The 16,035-nt window shown below is 44.6% G+C and overlaps 1 protein-coding gene and 1 pseudogene across 1 annotated transcript in view; both read right to left on the bottom strand.

The window, feature by feature from the left end:
- Blm (BLM RecQ like helicase) overlaps positions 1–11,482 on the bottom strand; it is a 79,581-nt gene extending 68,099 nt beyond the window's left edge. Inside the window, exon 1 of the mRNA XM_041650277.1 lies at positions 11,388–11,482. The gene's annotated coding sequence lies outside the window, so the exon portion shown is untranslated. The remainder of the gene's footprint in view (positions 1–11,387) is intronic.
- LOC121454966 lies at positions 3,311–3,452 on the bottom strand (annotated as a pseudogene).
- Positions 11,483–16,035: the final 4,553 nt, after the last annotated feature.

The following is a 16,035-nucleotide window of genomic DNA, read 5'->3' as shown; positions in this document are numbered from 1 at the left end:
GACAGTCTAGGGTTGGGAGGATGACAGGACTTAGGGATAATGACAAGGGCCTAGGGTTACTTTTTGGGCTTATGAAAACCGTCTAACCTTGACTGTGCTAATAAGCACACACCTTGATGAGTATACTAAAAGTCAATGAACTGTTCACATCAAACAACTGGATTTTATGTGACTCTATCTCAATAAAGCTGTTACTTAAAAAACAAAGGTGTCCCTGCCAAGAGGCAGGAATATGACCTATGGAGTGAGTCTCAGGACAGCCAGGGCTACATAGAAAAACCCTATCTCCAAAAACAAAAACAAAAAAAGTTCCCACACATGTACACAATAAATAAATTAAAATGTATTTTTTTTTTGTAACAAGGAGTTATCAAACATGCGCAAGGATCCTGGATTAGGAGAAAGAAGAGGAGGAAATGCCAGGCTCAGTGGCACACACCTATAATCTGAACACTCAGCAGCAGAAGCAAGAAGGCCCTCAAAAGATCCAGGTAAGCCAGGGCTATACAGCAAATAAGGCCTTCTTTTTCTTTTTAAGTAATTAGAAATAAAGAGATTCTAAATGATAAACATTCAGTAACCTGCCAAGAGCAAATGAGGTCATTTTACATATGGTCTTTACATCCAGAGTGTCTCAAAACCAATCCCTCATAGATAGAGGAATGATGACACACAAATTATTTCACACTTGACCAATGAGAGAAGTACTGCTTCAAGCTGTCTTTTTAAACTTGGATATTGCATGAAACTACATATAACACATGATTACCATCATCAATGTTTAGTGTTCTGTAAGGCAGTCAAGGCAGGCAACAGGTAAAAGTCCCTGCTGATCAAGCCCTACGACTTGATTTCAACCCCTGGAACCCAAGGTAGGAGAAAACCAACTCTAAAAATTCACATGTGCATCATGGCAACAAAAAAAAGTGAATTAGAATGGTTAGTGTTCATGAGCGTGGCACCGCTGTACAACTAACCTCCTCAGGTTTTTATAACACCAGCACTTATCCATTACTAATACAATCTCCTGATTTCTCCCTCCTCTGACACCAGCACCCACTGCACTAGAGTCTGCTGTGTCTAATTCTTCAGTTAAGTGGAATCACAGGGACCCTGCTCTTTGCAGTTGGCTTATTTACTGAATATAACATCTTCACTCAAGTAGCATGAGTGAGAACTTCATTTTTAAAGCTAGACAATGTTCTAAAATATGTATATACTACATTTTGCTTATGTTTATCTCATGATGGACATCTGGATTGCTTCCACTTGTTGGTTATTGCATTAGAGTTCCCTAGAGGAAGAGAACTACAGAATGAACCGATATGCACATATAAAGGGATTTGTTAGAATGACCTACAGGCTGTGGTCCAGCTAATCCAACAATGGCTGTCTACCAGCAGAAGGCCCAAGAATCCAGCAGTTGTTCAGTCCACAAGGCTGGTTGTCTCAGCTGGTTTCTGTATAAGCCAGAATTCCAAAGCAGGCTCTAATGCCAGTGAAGGAATGGCCTTGCCATGAAACCAAGCAGATAAAGAAACCAAGGAAACAAAGTTTCCTTCTTCCATGTCCTTTACATAGTCTTCCAGGCTTCCAGCAGAAGGGTTGGCCTAGATTTAAAGTGTATCTTCCCACTTCAAGTGATTTAATTAAGAAAAAACCCCTCACAGGTGTGTGCAGCCATTTGGGTTTTACTTACTTCCAGTCAAGTTGACAGTCAAGGATTATATCACAGTTACTATAAACCTGCTATGAACATGGGAATAGAAATACTTGACAAATTAGCTAACCTTCTTGTTGCTGTGTCCTAATAAATGCCTTAACAACTTAAGAGCTGTCATTAGTTTGGTTTATGGTTTTTTAGTGTGTGTCCATCATGGTGGGGAAGGAATAGGCCTGGGAGCTGAGGAAAGGGCCTATGAGGGACTGCAGGAAGATATAGCCACCAGTGAGCCCTTCTTCTACTAGATACCACCTCGCAACAGGCCATCACCTCATGAATTCATCGAAGGGCTGGCTAACCCACTGACTGGGCCAGAGACCTCAGGATCTCAGGAAACACCATTACAGACTCGCCCAGAGTGTGCTTTACCAGTATCCGAGGCCTTCCCCAATCCAATCTAACTAACAACTAAACCAATTGCCACAGGGCGGGAGAGATGGCTTGGCTGGTAGGAGCACTTGTTGCTCTTGCAGAAGACCTGAATTTGGTTCCCAGGACCCACACAGTGGCTCCGCAACCCTCTGGAACTCCAGCTCTTAGGCACCAGGCATGCACATGGTGCACATACACACATTCAGGCAAAATACTCATACACATAAAATAAATAAATCTAAAAAATTTATAACCATTACATTTGAGATCTTGATTTCAGTTGTCCTGGATACAACCCAGAAGTGAATTTAATGAAGCGTAAGGCCGTTCTCTTCTTACCATCTGAGGAGCTACCATACTGTTTCCCTCCATGACACCATTTTCACACTGCTACCAACAGTGAGCATAGATTCCAATTTTTAAGCATTCTTAGCAACACGTGCTATTTTCCGGCTTTTTTGTTGTTGTTTTTTTCACATTCTAATGGATGTAAGGTCTTCTTTTATCCTGATTGTTATTTGCGTTTCTCTAACAATTTATGAAAATGAGCATTTTCATGTGTTTACTGGCCACTGTGTATCTTCTCGAGAAAAATCCTTCGTCCATGTTGTGCTTTGTGTGTGTGTGTGTGTGTGTGTGTGTGTGTGTGTGTGTGTGCTAGAAGCAAGGTCAGGGCCTTTCAAAAGGTACAACCACTAATAAAATTCTCAACTCACCTATGCCCTTTCAAACTGGGTATTTCTAATTTGCTGAGCTATAGTTTTTATATACATGATTTGTTTATACAGTATGAAGATGATTTTAGTGTTAATCTTTTAGCTGGATGCAAAATTAATTAGTGAACATGGTTTGGTAGGGTGTGGACTCAGCACAGGAGATTCTCAGGAATACAGGGCCCATCCCTTGTCCATGCGACCACAGCTGGGGACATTCCTGATCCCAAAGTCACCAAGGATAAACAACTTCTCAGCTACCATGTCTTCAAATTAACCTGCATTAAACTTGGTAAAGCCTCACTTCTTTGCAATGTGGATCTCTGGTGGCCAGGGAACTTGAACTTGGCTCACACAAGGTCTCAATCACATGTTCCTTATTCTGAAACTTGGTGAGGATGGACATGAAGACCTGACCAATGTGCCCTAAGGCAGCCTGCATACATGTCGGAAGCCTAGGTCAGAGACAAAATTAGATCAGACACATGAATACTAACCAGAAAACTGTCCCCAAGGTCCCAGAGGGCAACACATTCAAGCAACAGGCTGCACACACTTCCAAGAAGGGGCAGTAGCTTGGCGACACTGCACACAAGGCTCTCCTCTCATGAGGAAAGGAACATGACCAGCTAAATTGGCAGTACCGAGGGTTAGTTCTTTAAACTTACAGTATAAATCACCAGCAGCCATCTGGTCCTGAGATTTTTTTTTTTTTTTTGGTGTCTAAGAACATTCCTGATTAATTCAATCTACTTACTAATTCTAGCTCTGTTCAATTTTTCTTTTTTTTCATGATCCAGTACTTATACATTTCTAGAGCGTGTACATTTGCTCTACATTATCAAGTGTGCTACAGCTTTTCTGTTGTGTCAGAATACCTGAAACTGGGTAGTTTAGAAAGGAAAGGTTGATTTTAGCTTACAGTGACAAAAAGCAGGAAGTCAAAGAGCATGGCTCCAGGGTCTGTCGGTTTCTGATGGGCCCTTCATGATGGAAAGAGGAGATGGGGCAGACACATTCCCATGAGAAAGACACTCATGAACTCTGAGGTCTCTCTTTCCACGATTCAGTATTTCCCAGTAGGTCCCGCCTCTCAACAGTCATACTGAGGAATGGAAGTGCCGACACCTGAACCCCTTTGAAGGTTTTTTAAAAAGGTTTTCTGCATACGAATATTTTGTCTCCATGTATTTTGTCATGTGCGTGCCTGATGCCCAAAGAGGCCAGAAAAGGGCAGCAGATGCTCTGGAACTGGAGTTGCAGGTTGTTGTGAGCCTTCATGTAAGTGCTGGGAACTGAACCTGGGTCCTGGAGAGGAATCAGTGCTCTTAACCACTGAGTCACTCTCCAGCCCTCAAATCATAGTTGCCAACACACAACTGCTCATAGCTTTTTCATAAAAAGGCATTTTATTTCTTTGAGTCTCATCTTATGCTGGGAACAGAACTACGTACGGCATTGCCACCGAACTACAACCAACCTTTTCACTTTCTATCTTGAGACAGGTCTTATTAAGTCATTCAGGCTTCCCTTAAACATACTCTGTAGCCCAGGTTGGCACTGACCTACAATTTTCCTGCATCAGTCTCCTGAGAAGTTGAAGTTATAGGCCTGTTCTACCAGACAAAGATAAAAATCCTTTCACTTCTACAGTCAGTTCTAACAGTCCTTTCATTCCTTAATTATAGGAATCTCTTTTCTTTCTGTGGGGTTTGAATTAGAATGGCCTCACATTGGCTCATATGTTTGAATCTTAGTCCACAGTTGGTGGAACTGTTTGAGAAGACTTAGGAGGTGTGGTCTTGTTGGAGATGTGTCACTGGGGGGACTCAGGTTTCAAACCTATATCATTCCAACTGGTGCTCTCTCTCCTCTCTCTCTCTGCCTCCAATTTGCAGGTTAGATGTAAGCTCTCAGCTACTGCTCCAACACCATAACTGCCTGCCTCCCTGCTGCCAGGACAATCACATGCTCTCCTGCCCTCAGTAGCCATGAACCCCCACTAAATGCTTTCTTTTATAAGCTGCCTTGGGCGTGATGTTCCATCACGGCAATAGAAAAGGAACTAAGACACTTTCTTTGTTCATCTAGTTAAAAGACGGTCAATTTAAAAATACCTTTTCAGGGGCCTGTGATGATGGCTCAGTAATTAAAAGCACTTGTCACCAAGTCCAATGGCCTTAGTTAGATTCTCAGAACCCACGCAGTGGAAACAAAGAACAACTTCCTCAAGCTGTCCTCTGAACTCCACATCTTTTCAAAGAACCAACTCTTGATTTTTGTCTATTTCTTTATTGCTTTACTTTCTTTTGGGGAGGGGGGGGGTGAGGCAGGGTTTCTCTGTTTATCTTTGGCTGTCCTGGAACTCGCTTTATAGACCAGGCTGGCCTCAAACTCACAGAATCCGCCTGCTTCTGCCTCCAGAGTGCTGGGATTAAAGGCGTGCACCACCACACCCAGGGTACTTTCTCTATTACACTGGTCTCTGTTGCGGTCTTTATTACTTCTTTCCTTCCTCCAGTGACGGATTTAGGTGCTCAAACTACAGGTGTGGGACACCATACCTGGCTTCATGGTCTTGTACTTTGTTTGCATGAACTTTAGAACCAACATGTCTAACACCAGAAAGAAACCTTGCTGATCTCTTTACTGAGACTACATTAAATCTGTGTCAACTTATGAAGATCCAGTGCTCTCAGGGTGTTAAGTCATTCTATCTTGGGAAAAGACTTTGCATTTGATTAAGTCAACTTTTGTAAGATTTAGCAGTCTTTAAAGATTTCTCCATTTATGTCTTAAAATTCCGAAACATTTTAATCTTTCTGTTTTTACTATAATGAGACTATCCCCTTCCTTATATAGTCTAACTTATTTGTTAAACAATTGGTTTTGCATGTAAATTGTACACTGTCATCTTACTAAACTCTCTCTCCTGTGTGTGCTGTTTTGGAAACAGTCTCACATAGTCCAGATCGGCCCCAAACTCACCAAGTAGCAGCTAGCACAGCCTTGAATACAATTCTAATGCAGTCAAATTTGAGGGCTGGGATTATAGACATGTACCATCAGGTCAGGCTAAATTTTTTTAATTTAATTATTTTGATTATTATTTGTGCTCTAGACACTTCTATTATCTGCAGGTAAGAACAGTGATACCTTTTCCCCCCAAACTTTGTGCCTCTGAATAATTTCTCTTACCTGATTTTATTATCTTAAGCTGCCAAAGCAATATTGAATACCTAGAATTGGTGAGCAATTGAGATCAGGAGTGCCAGGTGTGATGGCTGATGCCGTAGGCGGCTAAATCAGGAGCACTGCTGTGAGTTTAGGGCCAGCTTTGGCCACACAGTGAGTTCTGGGTAGTCTGGGCTATCACATAAGACCCTGTCTTTTTTTTGAGGGGGGAGGCGAGAGGAAGGAAGTAGCAAACAGAAAGTGTTCTGAACATTTACAGTAAAAAGCACTCCGATTTCACATAGACAACCCCAGAGCACAGACCAGCTTCTCACTTCTCTTACTGTATGTACATCTGCCTCTGAAAGCAAACATTGCAAGCCAGCTCAACAGTGAAAACACCCCAGGCTTTAATTCTTATTCACAGATGTAGGTGCACAAATTCCAAATGACAGCAGACAAAACCCAGCTATATATAAAACCAGGGCCATATTCTGTTGTCTCGGGAATACAAGGCTAGTTCATCACTAGAAAATCAACTAAGAGAGCTCACCACAATACTAGATTACAGCTAGTTCCAGGACAGCTAGGGTTACACAGAGAAATCCAATCTCGAAAAAACAAAAACAAACAAAAAAAACCAGAAAACTTATGATTTACGTACAGTGACATCAATATCCAACAAACTATGTCTATACACATACACATGCTCATGAGAAACAACCAAGTTCTTTAAAAAATTAAAGAACGAGGGCTGGAGAGATGGCTCAGTGGTTAAGAGCATTGCCTGCTCTTCCAAAGGTCCTGAGTTCAATTCCCAGCAACCACATGGTGGCTCACAACCATCTGTAATGAGGTCTGGTGCCCTCTTCTGGCCTACAGACATACACACAGACAGAATATTGCATACATAATAAATAAATAAATAAAAATTAAAGAACGAATGAGCCACATTCATGACAAAAAGGTACTATTCTCAAGATGCTACTTCTTCCCAAACTGATAAAATTCCAATCAAAATTCTCACTTTTGTTTTTCTGGAGGAACTCAATAGCCGAGTCTGATACTGTGTAAGTGTGTGCACACTGGGATGCAGCCACGTGGCAGGTATAGAGAGGACAATCTTCAGTTATTGGCTCCTAGACTTTCTGCCCTTCTTAAGATGGGGTTTCCCCACCACCGTGCAACCCAGGCTAGCTGGCTGACAGCTTCTAGAGACTCTCCTGCCTCCATCATCACTTCCCATCATTGCACTGGGGTTACAGACACCCACACGTCTGCATCCGATCTCATGGTTGTCAGGCTTACGGAATGATGACAAGCAAGGATCCTCTGCAAGGGAAACAAGTTCTCGTTACCTCTGGACCACCTCTCCAGCCCCTTTTTTATATTAAAAAAAAAAAGTACTTTGTTTATGAGTATTTTGCCTGCATGCATGTCTGTGTGTCCTTGGGTGACAGAATAGGGCATTAGATCACCTGAAACTAGAGTTACAAATGGTTGTGACCTGCAATGTTGGTGCTGGGAATCAAACCTGGGTACTCTGGAAGAGTAGAAAGTGCTCTAACTACCGAGTTCTTTTTAGCACCAATTTTTATACCTTAAAAATATATTTCATTGGGGCTCAGCGATTAAGAGCTCTTGCTGCTCTTCCAGGTTCAATTTTCAGCACCCACATGGCAGCTCACAACTGTAACTCCAAGTCCATGGAATCCAACACTCTCACAGAGACATATATGCAGGCAAAACACCAATGCCCATGAAATATTTAAATATATATTGCTAATAAATTGAAATGTTGTTTTCATTATACCAGTTGTTTTCATTTTATTGTGATAAGAACACCTGAAATCTACCCTCTGAATGAATTTGTTTCATTTTTGGTTTTGAGACAGGGTGTTACTGTATAGCCCAGGCTGGTTTTGAACTCTTGCTTGCTGTCTCAATTTTCTTTTTCTTTTCTTTTTTTTTTTTTTTTTTGATTTTTCGAGACAGGGTTTCTCCGTAGCTTTTGGTTCCTGTCCTGGAACTAGCTCTTGTAGACCAGGCTGGCCTCAAACTCACAGAGATCCGCCTGCCTCTGCCTCCCGAGTGCTGGGATTAAAGGCGTGCGCCACCACCGCCCGGCTTGTCTCAAATTTCTTTAGGTGAATAATACAATATAGGCAGAGTGCTGTCCTGCAGCTCTCCAGGCATCTTCGTCTTTCACTCCTAAAGCTAATCAAATAGAATTTGCTTATCTCCCTACACATAGCACCTTCCCTACTGTAAGTGGAGTTATGTTGTATTTGTTCCTCTGTAACTGACAATTCTGCTTACTAGAATGTCTTCGAGGTTCATCTGTATGGTGGGACTGTCATCTTTTTTGGTTTTGTATTTTTCTTTTGAGATAGGGTTTCTCTGTGGTTTTGTTTTGTTTAGTTTTGGTTTGGTTTTTCGAGACAGGGTTTCTCTGTGGTTTTGGAGCCTGTCCTGGAACTAGCTCTTGTAGACCAGGCTGGTCTCGAACTCACAGAGATCTGCCTGCCTCTGCCTCCCGAGTGCTGGGATTAAAGGCGTGTGCCACCACTGCCTATACTCCCAGTGATCCTACTGTGGAGGCTCTTGAGCACTAGGGTTATAGTTGCACACCACCATGCCTGGCCCCATGCCTTTCTTTCATCTGTTTCAGACTCTAATAGGGGACCCCAATATTATCCACAACTTCTCTCCAACCTGCTGCAAATCAGATTTCCATGATAGGGTGTGTGGGTGTGTCAATGTGTGTGTTATACTCACAAGTGCAAGTGTGTGAGTTTGCGTGTGGAGGCCAGAGCCAATTAGGTGTCTTTCCACTGAACCTGGAGTTTGTCAGTCTGACTAGACTTGCTGGTCAACAAGCTCCTGTCTCATCTTTGTGATGAGATTACAGGTTTGTGCTGCTGGACTGGCTTTTTTATGTGGGTTCTGGGGATCTGAACTTAGGTCTTCATGCTTGTGCAGTAGGCACTTTCCCAAAAGAACCACTGCTCTCGACCAGACGCATTTTAGAAACATCAACTGCTAGAGTGTGACTCAGTGGTGGTGAAACACCTGCCTGGTGAGCACCAGCCCTAGGCGCAACTCCTACCATGACACAGAGCAAAAGGAGACAGAAAATTAACAACAAATACTAGCAAAACACATAGAGCTGGTCATGGTGACACACAACTATAATCCCAGCACTCAGGAGTCAGAGACAAGGATAGCCAGATCATGGCCAGCCAGAGTTATATAACAAGACCTGTCTCAAACACCAAGAGCTGGTAGCAGAGTTCATTGTTAGAGCCCTTGTATGCTATACAGAATAACACTCAATTAAAAATCTCTGAACCAGCCGGGCGGTGATGGCGCACGCCTTTAATCCCAGCACTTGGGAGGCAGAGGCAGGCGGATCTCTGTGAGTTCGAGACCCGCCTGGTCTACAAGAGCTAGTTCCAGGACAGGCTCCAAAGATACAGAGAACCCTGTCTCGAACCCCCTCCCCCAAAAAAAAGCAATGGGCATTTTTATGTTTGCTTTGGGATTTGGAGACAGGGTCTCATCATATATTCCGGACTGGTCTCAAATTCACTATGTACCCGAGGTAGAATTAACTCCTGACCCTTCTGCCTCCCCTTCCATGTGTGTGGACACAGGCTTGAGCTGCCACAGGTAGCTTGTTTCTGACATGTAGTCTCCATACAGCTGCTCACTCTCCATTCTCCTGTCTTACTCAAAGCGCTGGAATTATACGGGTGTGAACCACCACTCCTGTGGAAGCTGATCTTAACTCTACACTCAGAGGCTTTTAGACACTAAATTGTACACATCGGCTCGCAATCCCTTTGAACCCAGTGAGACAGAAAAGACCTATGAAATGGTTCAGTTAGTCTAAGTGCAAACATGAGGATCTGATTTCAGACCTTTGGAACTCACCTAAAAAGTCAGGTGTGGTAACATGTACCTATAATGCCAGCTCTGGGAGGCCTGCTAGTTAAATCAGTAAGTTCCAGGTTTACTGTGAGACTGTCCCAAACACTAAGGTGGAAAACAACCGAGGAAGATGTATCTGGCCTGCTTACACACACACACACACACACACACACACCTGCATGAATATAAACAAGGACACACTCATATCCCCACTCCCCACAAAAGACAAAGGAAACGTACAGAAAACAGACAGACAGTTATATGCCCATCAACCAAGCTTAAGATGTTACATTCTATGCTAGGCTCTCTTAATTTAAGGGTATACATTTCAAAACATACAATTTAAAATATCTGGGTTGGTGGCACGAGCCTGTAACCCCAGCACTTGTGAGGTGAGGCTGTAAGATCAGGAGTCTAAGGTCAACCTCAGCTACACAAGTTTGAGGGCCACCCTGGACGACAAGAGCCAAAACAACAACAAAAAATATTGATAGCCACTCCCTGCCTTGGGAACTAGCATTGAAAGTGATGGGGCAGTGGGGGTGACGCACACCTTTGCCTCCTCCCCCAACATGGGAAGCAGAGGCAGGCAGATCCCCGAGTTTGAGGACAGCCTGGTCTACAGGGTGAGTTCCAGGACAGCCAGGGCTACACGGAGAAACCCTGTCTCAAAACCTCGTCCCCAACCCCAAAAGTGATTTGACACCTAGAAACTCCATTTCCTCCAAGTAAATTTAAAGCGACCTTCTGACAGAATAGCAGCCAGGCTAACAGACTGTTGATTCAATCTGGGCGTGGTGTTCAGCTAGTCAGCACTGAGGAAGAATAGTCTTCCAAGTTCCACTACAGATCCAATGGATTTTCCACTCCCCAGGCTTCTGCCTCTCCGCTGCTCCACCTCGGGACCTCTCAATCAGTCTTTCCTACCCCTGCCCCTTAATGGGGTAGGCACAGGAGCGCTGTGTGGCTGACGGCGCCGGGAGCTGTCAAGTGGGAGGCGGGTTCATCTCAGCCAGCAAGTGACCGATGGATAGGTTGGCAGTGGGACACGCTTCCGAGTTGGGCAGGTCTTCCTCAGATTTTCTCTCTGGCATCCAAGCCCACGTGCCCTTTAGGCAAATGAGGCCGGAGCTTTGGATTCTAGCCGTCTAAAACCAGGGCAATTTGTGTGTTGATAAGGGGTCGTTGCAGCCTTAAACGCCGGGGAACAGATGAGACCATTTCTCGCGTGTGACAGACAAAAAGCAAGATCCTGGACCTTAAGGAATGTGTGGACAGCAAGACTCAAGCATCGGCCGCCCGACTGGGCCTTTTCTGGGGCTCTGGGGCTTTTCTCCCGCCAGGGCTACTGGCCACAAGCGAGAATAGGGGCGGACGACTAGGGGAATGGCCGAGGCCTGGGACTCCGGGCAGGCCCGGGGAGAGCCGAGTACCTGGCAGAGTCGCCGCAGCCCCGAGTTCGCCGAACTCACCTCACTCAGGCTCACGCCGCGCCAACCTAAATCCAAACTCCGCGCGCCGACGAGGCCCTCCGGCGCCCCGCTTCGCTCGCTTCGCGCCGCAAGAAGAAGAGTTCTGATTGGACGAGCCCTGGGGGACTAACCAATACCGTAGCCTCTGGGACTCGGTCCCACCCCAGTAGCTCCAATCAGAAGCCAGCTGGTGGGTCAGGTGATCATGGCAAACGTACCGAGCTTCCGGCGCTAGTAAGGCTTTTGTTTTTGTTTTTTTTTTTGTTTTGTTTTTTTTTTCTTCCTAGTGTTGGGAAAGGTTCCTGAAGCCCAGGCTCTGACATGATAGGAATTTTCTGGTGTTTGGAGGCAACCGAGACTTGAAGTGTCTGTGTTCTTGGATCTGATACTCTGCTCTTGTGAGATTTCGGTGGTCATCCGCTGCTGTCACTGGTGGGGAACTGGAGTCGCAAACCCAGATGCTTCAGGGGGGTTGTACAGTGCCTGAGTGTGAAGCTTCAGTTCTAGCGGATAGTTGCCACTAAGAATGTTGCCCTTGGGGCTGGAGAGATGGCTCAGCGGTTAAGAGCACTGAATGCTCTTCCAGGACGGGGGTTGAATTCCCATCCCCCACAAGGTACCTCACGACTGTCTGTAACTCCAGGATCCAACACCCTCACACAGACATACATACAGGCAAAAATACAAATAAAATAATGATGAAAGAGATGTGGCCCTGGGTGATGCTCGATCTTCTAGTTTTATAATTTTTATTGTTTCTGAGATGGGACCTTACCAAGCTCTGCTGACCTCAAACCTACAAACTGTGAGGCGGATGACCTTGACCTTCTGACCCACCTACTTCCATTTCCCAAGGACTAGGATTACAGCCTTATTCCACCAGGCTTGGGGGGGGGGGGTCGTCTTTTTAACCCTTTCTCTTCCCACCCTCTCTGCTGTACTTACTCCCTTATAAGAAGTAATAAATTCAAATTGTTTTGGTCATACGGAAAACAGTACAGAGGATTTCAGAGATACTAAAAATTAAGCCACCCAGCAATATTTTTTCTAACATAAATGATACCTTCGCAGAGCTCTCTGCTTTCCTTGTTCATTCTTATGATCCACAATAGCCAAGCTATGAAAATAAGCTGTCAGGAGTGGAAAGAGAAACTCTAGCACGTAAAAGAATGTGACTCAGTCCTGTCAAGAGAACCAGATCTTACCAGAAAATGGATGCGCTCGAGAGGCATTGTGCTAAGTGAAAAAAGATAGGCACAGAAAATTATTGCGTGGTCTTATATGTGGAATCTTTAAAAAAGAATCCAAAATTCATATCTAAAGAAGACTGGTGGAGAGATGTGGGTGAAAGGACATAAAAGGAGAAAATATTCAGAGATCCAGTATACAATATGCAAGTCCAGTATATTGCATGTCTGTTGATTAGGCTTTATAGAAACCAAAAAAGGAGAACTACAGATGATGACGAAATTCATTTGTTTCATTATAGTAACCTTACTATCTATATGTATATAGGTATCTGCATCTGCTGGCATCGTGCTGACAATTTGAGTGAGCTCGAGGCCAGCCTGGTCTACAAGAGCTAGTTCCAGGACAGGCTCCAAAGCTGCAGAAAAAAAATCTGTCTCAAAAAAAAAAAAAAAAGAAGCCGGGCGGTGGTGGCGCACGCCTTTAATCCCAGCACTCGGGAGGCAGAGGCAGGCGGATCTCTGTGAGTTCGAGGCCAGCCTGGTCTACAAGAGCTAGTTCCAGGACAGGAATCAAAAGTTACAGAGAAACCCTGTCTCGAAAATCCAAAAAAAAAAAAAAAAAAGAGAGAGAGAGAGAGAGAGAGAGAGAGAGTGAGACCAGGTTACACAACAACAACAACAAAGCCTCCAACCCTCCCAGTTGTGTTATTTATTGTAATTTAGAGATGATTTAAATTATACCGTAGGGCTGGGAATGTCGCTAAATGGTAGAACACTTGTCTAGAATGCTCAAAAGCTTGTCTTGTATGGGAGGGGGGAAGTAGGGGTTGGCAACACCCATATTATAATTGTATATTCTTTTTTTTGAAATTAATTTTATTTTTATGTGTATTGGTGTAGCAGTGTCAGAGTCTCTGGAACTGGAGTTGTGAGCTGCCATGTGGGGTGCTGGGACTTGAACCTGGGTCCTCTGGAAGAGTAGTCAGTGCTCTTAACTGCTGAGCCATCTCGCCAGTCTCCCCATATTATGTATTCTAAGAAGAGAAATGAATGTCTTTATTAACACTACCCTGTGGTATAAAGGGAACAGGGGGTGTTTGTCAAACCTTGCACTGTGACTGGTATACGTAAAAATGGTCGCGATCGTCATTTACATCTCGTACTTCCAGGGAGCAAAAGTTCTTTACCTTGGAGGGGACAATATTTAAGTAATGGTAAAAAACACTTTTGCCTCATAAATATGAAAGTGAAAATATCTGTTAACCAAAGCATCTTATGCTAAGGCGGTCGCCAGAAGATGGTCACATGCATAAGCCTCCAAGCCCGTCCTTTAGAAGACACCTTGACTAAATGGAATGCCACTGCACTCGCTGAGCTTCACCCCACTTGGTGACTGGCAGTCCCCTCCCATAAGCCATGGATGCCCAGTACTGCCCAATTCATCCCAAGGAGCTGCATTTGCCTAAGGATGGACTTTGCCTAGCACCATAGCGTCTGCCTAGGAGCTGGGGATGGTGAAAGCTACCTGCAGGTGGGTTTACACCAGAGGGCCCAGGGTAGGTTCCACACTGGCTTTTTGTTTCTTTGAGACAGGGGCCTGTAAGGCAGGATAGGTGGGCCTTAAACTCAAGATTCAAGATCTGTAATTCTCCTACCCCAGCCTCTTAACTGCTGGGATTATGGGCATGGGCCATCGTGGCTGGTTTTTTTGTTTTGTTTTGTTTTGTTTTTTTGTTTTTCGAGACAGGGTTTCTCTATAGCTTTGGTGCCTGTCCCGGAACTAGCTCTTGTAGACCAGGCTGGCCTCGAACTCACAGAGATCCGCCTGCCTCTGCCTCTCGAGTGCTGGGATTAAAGGCGTGTGCCACCACCGCCCAGCTGGCTAGTTTTTATATGCAGTGTTTAGAGACTAAATCCAGGCCCTCACACATGCTAGGCAAGTGCTCTATCAACTAGGCTGCATTTCCAGTCCTCTGAACTGACTTAAGGAGGCCTTCATAACTGTGCCAAGCTTGTGGGATGCAGTTTTCATGACCTAAAGTATAGTTGGCAATACTGGCAGTATAGGTCCCAGGCTCGGGGATAATAAGAACCCTTATTTCCTGGAATTCTCCAAAATGGAGCTAGTTGCTGGCCATTTTAAGAATGTACAATATGAGACCTCTCACATCAGAAGCCTCGTAAGTAGTCTGAGGCTGAAGTAGTCTGAGGCATAAGAAGTTGCCAAAGCCTCTTCAGTTTCTAAAGGTACTGATGGCATTGCCTGTCACCGCTGCGTGTGTTCAACACAGGGTCTCACGTATCCCAGACTGGCATCAAACTGGCTGTGTAGCTAAGGATAAACTTGAACTTTTAATCCTCCTGCCTCCACCTTCCAAGTACTGGGATTGCAGCTGTGTCTCACCAGGCCCGGCTTGTTGGTTTGTAAAGGAATTAAGAGACAGGACCCAAAAAGGAACCCAGAATGGTGGATGCAGAAATATATTGTGTGTACACTAACAAAGCTGATGAGATAACATACCACACTGCCTGGGAAAGGTGTATTGTGTCCCTGGAGAGATGGGAGCAAAGTGTTGAAAAATAGACACTGAACATGGCACAAGAGGCCAAGTGCTAACAGGGGTGCGGTGTGCTTGCCACCGACAGAATAGTCAATATTCGGGGTAGTGGGTGGGAGACATGCTAATGAATGGAAGCGGACCACCAATACTGTAGTTTTTCCACAAAGAGATTCTTGCTCTGGACTGAGTGTTCATCTCCCCACTCCATCCCTGCCAAAACCAAAACCAAACAAACAAAGCCCACCTGTGTTGAAGACCTTACCTCTATTGTGACTGTATTTGGAGATTTTATATGTTTTGGGAGTTTAGGGAGAAGACTAGATTACATGAGGATGAAGGTGGGACCCCAACTGATAGGATTATAGTCCTCTCAGGGGAGATATCTGTTTCTAGGAACACACAAAGAATTTGAATTTCCTATGCACTGTATTGCAATGCGTTGGAGAACCTGTGCCCTTATGGGAAACGCCTGAATACTAGGGACGGAACCCAAGGCCTTGCTCGTGATAGGCCAGTGCTATATCACTGAGCTACAACCCCAGTTCGGCATTGGCTAGCTTTAGGGCAAAGGAAACAAATACAGAATTTAGGCAAGCCTAACATTTTTTGCTTGATGTTTTGTTTTATTTTCGAGACAGCATTTCTCTGTAGCTTTGGAGCCTGTCCTAGAACTAGCTCTTGTAGAGTAGGCTGGCCTCAAACTCACAGAGATCTGCCTGCCTCTGCCTCCGGAGTGCTGGGATTAAAGGCGTGTGCCACCACCGCCTGGCAAGCCTAACATTTTTAAAGAGAAAGTTGAGGCTAAGGATGGTGCTCAGCTGGTAAAGTGCTTGCTGGTGTGCCCTAAACCCTGGGTTTGGTCCCCAGCACCATATAAACCAATTATGGAGGCTCATG

This window comes from Microtus oregoni, unplaced genomic scaffold, assembly GCF_018167655.1.
Source record: "Microtus oregoni isolate MIOR12 unplaced genomic scaffold, Mior012 000000F_ref0000247, whole genome shotgun sequence".
In the NCBI taxonomy this organism is placed as follows: domain Eukaryota; kingdom Metazoa; phylum Chordata; class Mammalia; order Rodentia; family Cricetidae; genus Microtus; species Microtus oregoni.
Note: the sequence above shows the minus strand (reverse complement) of the source record. Positions and strands in the feature narration are given on the sequence as shown.